Source organism: Geotrypetes seraphini, chromosome 12 (assembly GCF_902459505.1).
Source record: "Geotrypetes seraphini chromosome 12, aGeoSer1.1, whole genome shotgun sequence".
Classification (NCBI taxonomy): domain Eukaryota; kingdom Metazoa; phylum Chordata; class Amphibia; order Gymnophiona; family Dermophiidae; genus Geotrypetes; species Geotrypetes seraphini.
In genome coordinates this window covers 113,859,795-113,866,062 of record NC_047095.1, presented here as the reverse complement: position 1 = coordinate 113,866,062, position 6,268 = coordinate 113,859,795, and positions in this window count along the sequence as shown.

Sequence of the window (6,268 nt, the reverse complement as noted above, 5' to 3'; positions counted from 1 at the left end):
AACACTTTAAAATCACACCCCACAGCTTCCGATTGGTAGCAGAGGACTCCCCAACCTGAACAGGCTTAACACACTTATCAAAGTAGAGATAAAAATAAAGACCTCAGCAAATAGGGAAAAAAACCACTAATGGCATTTTTTAGGTCAAGCACATCATCAAGCATCTGAAAACTTGGCTATTCTCTAAATTGTAACTTTTCTTCCCCTCTCTGGTTCACTAAGCCCTCTAACCTCTCTTTATACTTACTTCTATAATTCCATTGGAGTTCCGTTCTATCCCAACTCCTGTAAACCGTGCCGAGCTCCACGTTGTGGAGAAGATGCGGTATATAAACCCAAGGTTTAGTTGAGTTTAGGTTCAAGAAAAAAACCCTCCACTTACAAAAACTGAAAAACAGTAGAAAAACTAGTCCAAATCAAGGGTGAAAAGTCACTAATACACAGGAAGGGCCTGATTCTCTTTTGGGCGCCAACACTGGCCATGCCAATCACGCATTGGCATCCACAACAGAATCGGGTCTACAATCCCGAGTCAGATGCCTGAAACGTAGGCCAGCATTTTGCAGGCCTACATTTAAGGCGTCTGTCTCGCATCTATGTAGACGCGAAGTGATGTTTAAGCCCGCCCAAGACAACTTCCGGGCAAAAAGCCATGTCCCACCTTGGGGGTGCTTAAGCGTTGCTACGCATCTACGGAGACGTGCTCCAGAGGCCTACAACATGGCGTCCTGCCTCGGAAAGAATTTTTTTTTTTTCAAACGTGCATCCCATTTGGCTGCGAGAAAGCAGTAAGATGCCTACTGTCACCTGCCATAGGGGTGCGCGTTTTCGAGAATCCGTCCCAAAATATCCAAAAAGGTAATGTAACTTCAATCCCTTGACACTGATCTCCATATCTTCCTTTCAAAACTCTTCACAAGATCACAGCTCCTATAGAGCAATCCAAGGGAAATTTCATTCCTGTTCCATGGCATATGAAAGGAATGAAATTTCCCTGGATGCAGCTAATGCAAAACAGGGACTCCCTTGTTGGATAGTTTCAGTAATGGAACATGTATTGCTGTGTAGGAGCCGATCGCAATCTTGTGAAGATATGCAGATCAGCGTCAAGTGATTGAGGTTACATGACCTTTTGGGGGTATTTTGGGAGGAGGGTGGTGTAATGGTAACAGCTACAGCCTCAGCACCCTGAGTTTGTGAGTTCAAACCCCACGCTGCTCCCTGTGACCCTGGACAAGTCACTTAATCCTCCACTGCCCCGGGTACATTAGATAGATTATGAGCCCACCAGGGACAGATACAAAAATGCTTGAAATACCTGGATGTACCTTTGAGTGTGGTGGTATAACTACAAAAAGACAGTATCAAGTTCCAGTCCCTTCCCTCTTGAATTGGGCTATAGTTTTTCTACTGTTTTTTCAGTTTTTGTAAGTGGAGGTTTGTTTTTTTTTTTCTTGAACCTACGATGATGGTGTTTTTGAGGTCAGCCGTTAATGCACATTAGTGCTGTGTGGGTTGCCTTATTTGCCGAGGCCTTTTTTTCCTCCGCTTTGATAGTGTGTTAAGCCCGTTCCGGTTGGGGAGTCCTCTACTAACAATCAGAAGCTGTGGCGTGAGGTTTTCTAGTTGAAGCTTCTGCCTCAAGTGGACGTGTAGACAATAAGCACTCGACATGTTTCGGCATATCAACGCCTGTATCAGGGGCAAAGTAAACGTTGCTTCAAAAACACAGGTCATACATCCACAGAAAATGCTCAGTGTTTCATAGGCTGCCTATAGTGGACTCCCGGAGCCCAATGTGCACCGCTTCAAATACCATAGGAATATAAGAACAGCCATACTGGGTTAGACCAATGGTTCATCTAGCCCAGAATCCTGTTTCCAGCAATGGCCGATCCTGGCGACAAGTACCTGGCAGAAGCTGAAACAGTAAGCTGTACCGGTAGTATTGAGGAGAAAATATACTAAATAGCTATTCAAACCTAATAACTTTTTTTTTTGTTCAAATCATTTTTATTAATTTCAATTAAACCAGCCCCAAATATGCAAACAATCGCATCTACAATAAGAGAAAGACTAATAACTTTTAAATATCAATTAAACAAGAGTGTCAACTCCACAGAAGTTTCAAAATACTTTAAGACAATAGACTCAACTAGTGGGGTGGGTATATCCCAGAAGATCTCTTAGGATCTCTTATAATGAAATGTTATTCCAGATCCCCATCCTGGGATCACAGGTTCTAATCACGTAAACACCACTCCCACCACTATCAAAAATCTAAAACTTGTTTGTGCCCAAAAACACTGTTCTAAATTTCTTGTTTTCAAGTCATACAAATATTAACGCAAAGAACCACAGCCTATCCAGTATTGGCAAAACTTATTTTAAACTGGTTCCAGCGCTGGCAGAGCTTTAGCAACTCCCGACTCTCACCCATACACGAACTAGTTCTACAAAGATCTTCTTCAGGGGATTAGCTGCCTTCATCGCCAAACTGCGATAATGATTTCAAAGCTCATTACGGCTGAACTAGCAGCAACACTCCAAGCCACTGGCTTCCTCTGTGTCTGTCTTTAGCAGAATGTGGATTTTTCCTCCAGAAACTTGGCCAAACCTTTCTTTAAATACAGATAATAATAATTTTTTTGTATGCCGCCATAGCGGGGAGGTTCTAAGCGGCTCACAACACAGGAAACAATACATACAATTCCATCCTGCTGAAATACACTAATTGCTGTTACCCTATACTCTGGCAATGAGTTCTATTCTTTGACTGAAAAAATATTATTTTCTCCTATTTGTTTTAAAGGTCTTTCCGGGTAACTTCATTGAATATCCCCTAGTATTTGTATTTTTTGAAAGAGTTAAAAAAAAATTGATCCACTTTTACCCGTTCTATAGACCTCAATCATATCTCTCCTCTCAGCTCTCTCTTTTCCAAGCTGAAGAGCCCTAACCTCTTTCATCATATAAGCCCTAATCTCTCCAGAACCGTGTAGGTAACCAAAATTTGGCTGTGGATCCCAGCTGTGTGCAAACTAATTAGTTAATGAGCCATTAAACAATCAATAATTAGTGTTAATTGGCACTTAATTTATGTGCAGATCCGTCCTAGACCCTATAACAGGCGCACCTAAATTTTAGAGTGAAACTCAAAAGGGGTGTGGCTACAATGGGGGGAGGGGCTAAAATCAAGGGGCATTTCCGGAAGTTAGGTGTGAGGTTATAGAACAGTGTCTCTCAAACTGTGTGTCACGGCACAGTGGCGCCCCCCCCCCGAAGAGATTCCGAGTGTGCCACAAGAGATTCCAGAATTTTACTTTATTTTTTTAAAAATTCCCTTCATAAGTATACACCAGAATAAATGACACGTACATTGCGTACACAAGAGTCTGTCAATGTTATGAGCGTCTGGGTGTGTGTAAGGCAGGGGTGTCAAAGTCCCTCCTCGAGACTTTAATACAATGTAAATTCTCCCCCCAATTCCTTATGTTTCCAATTTTGTTGCATTTGTCTTAAGTTGAGTTTGTTTTATTTATTGTAGTAATAATTTTAACAATGTAATTTTATCAAAATGTACATCACTTTGAATTCAGATAAAGCGATTTAATCAAATTTTTATTAAAACTTGAAACTTGAGGGCCGCAATCCAGTCGGGTTTTCAGGATTTCCCCCAATGAATATGCATGAGATCTATTAGCATACCATGAAAGCAGTTCATGCAAATAGATCTCATGCGTATTCATTGGGGGAAATCCTGAAAACCCAATTGGATTGTGGCCCTCGAGGAGGGACTTTGACACCCCTGGTGTAAGGATATAGTCATCCAGACAAGCATCATTCTTTGATGTGATTGGTAATTATCCTGACTTGAGCCTCAAAGCAATCGAGGCTTTATTACTGTTTGGATCTTCTTATCTTTGTGAACTGACAGAAATTAAATCAAAAGAGAATGACTCCAGATGGTGGATGATGAAATGCGCATTTGCTTGTCAACTATCGAGCTACATTTTGAGTTAATTTGTACTCAAAAATAAGTACATCCGTCAAAATTGATTAGCAATTCTAGTCTATCTACTCTAGTTTCACTGTTGTTACAATTACCCATACATAGCTTAAAGAACTTGTAACTAAATAACTCTCAAATTTAATTTTTTGTTGGTTTTGTAATTTTAGAATTTCAATGTGCCGCGAAAAAACATTTGCTCCGTTTGTTGGGCCAGAGCTAAAAAGGTTTGAGAGACACTGTTAGAGAATAAGTTCATTTATTCGCCCAAGTTTTGGCCAGGTGTGAAGTTTAGATAGTTTTTCACTGTGTATAGCTGAAATTATCAGAAGCAATTAAGGAAAGATTTAAAAACTATAAAGAGTTTTACCTCATGCAAAATTGTGATTTAGATTCTAATCTAAAGTACAACTGCAAGAGAAAAGATTTTGGTTTAGTCCTCTAGGCTTTTTTGTAGAGGTGAGAATCAATATCTGACTTGTGCCTGGAAAACTTGTGCCTTAAGTGTCCGGTGGTCGCGTCCACAACTGCCTTCCAGCACTGGGACATATCCGCCATCTTACATCAAGCAGTCACCGCCAGGAGAGGTGCCGAATTTCGCGAAAGTTTCACGAGATTACGTACACACGCACAAGCTGCGCTGCCTCCAATGGTTACCTTACGTTCTGGAACATTGCCCGCCTCGCTGCTTTAACCTCACGCAAGCGGCTTTCCTGCGTCTGTAGGCGACTGTCCTCTCCACTCCACATCACAAATCGCGTACAGACGCAGGAAAGCGCTTGCGTGAGGTTACAGCAGCGAGGCGGACAACATTCCAGAACCATGGTAACAAACCGAGGGCTTCAAAATAGTACCTGGTGGGCCGCAAGTTTGATAAATTGTTGATAAGTGCGAAACTAATTGCGTGTAATTAACTAAAACCATTATAGATTTGCTAACATTAGGGAAAATGACTAACGAGACAAGACTGACAAGAAATCATACGATCCATACTAATCTGATATGGGCCTGGTGGCAAACTGTAAGAGTATGCAAGTTATGATTAGATGTTAATTATGTAATTATACTGTGATTGAAAATGTACTGACTTATGTTTGAGTATGAATAGTAATTAATTACATGATGTCATAAAATTAATAAATGGCCTGCAGCCCATTGGGTGGATACTGCCTAATTATGCAGGCCATCCGAGTACTCTCCCACGAAGGCCTTTATGCTTTAACTTCAATTTGTGTCCAGTTGTTTGTTATTCCTTGGCTTCACTTAGAAATGGAAGAAAAGGGATGGGTTCATAGATAACGGCGCGAAAGACAAAGGCGCGCCCGGACAATTGAGCGCAGTGTGGAGGCGCGCGCCGCTCAAAATTACTGTTTTTAGGGGCTCCGACGGGGGTTTTTGTTGGGGAACCCCCCCACTTTACTTAATAGACATCGCGCCGCGTTGTGGGGAGTTTGGGGGGTTGTAACCCCCCCCCCACATTTTACTGTAAACTTAACTTTTTCCCTAAAAACAAGGAAAAAGTGAAGTTTTCAGTAAAATGTGGGGGGGTTACAACCCCCCAAACCCCCCACAACACGGCGCGATGTCTATTAAGTAAAGTGGGGGGTTCCCCCCCACACTCCCCCAGTCGGAGCCCTAAAAACAGTAATTTTGAGCGGCGCGCGCCTCCGCGCTGCGCTTAATTGTCCCAGCGTGCTTTTGACCTGACACCAAAGGGATGAGCAGGTAACAGAGAGGTTTCGGGGCATGAATTGTAGTGGTTTAGGGTTGCTGAATTCAAACTGACCTTAATTTTTTTGGTGTAACCCTCTGATTTTTGGCAAAAGAACATTATAATGCAAAAATTAACATTTTCACTATTATTTTCTAATGCTTGGAGTAAATGTTATAACAATCTCTGAAATATTAAACGAGTTTGCCTCACATTAGATTTTTAAGCTACAGTGAGAAAAGTGCATAGATAGCATTGAAGAATGTAAATTGAGAATTTTCTGGGGGCTAGGAAGGCACCAGACTATATCCAAATGGTGGAGACGATGCCTAAAGCATTCTGTGATCTCAAATGCAACATGTCACTAAAAATTCGTTTGCTCCACCCGCATCTGGATTTTTTCCCCCTCCCGATAATCTCGGTAGTGTTAGTGATGAGCACGGGGAAAGGTTTCACCAGGACATTGCTACAACGGAGAAACGATATCAGGGCGGATGGAATTCATCAATGCCGGCTGACTATTGTTGGACATTAATTAGAGATGCTCC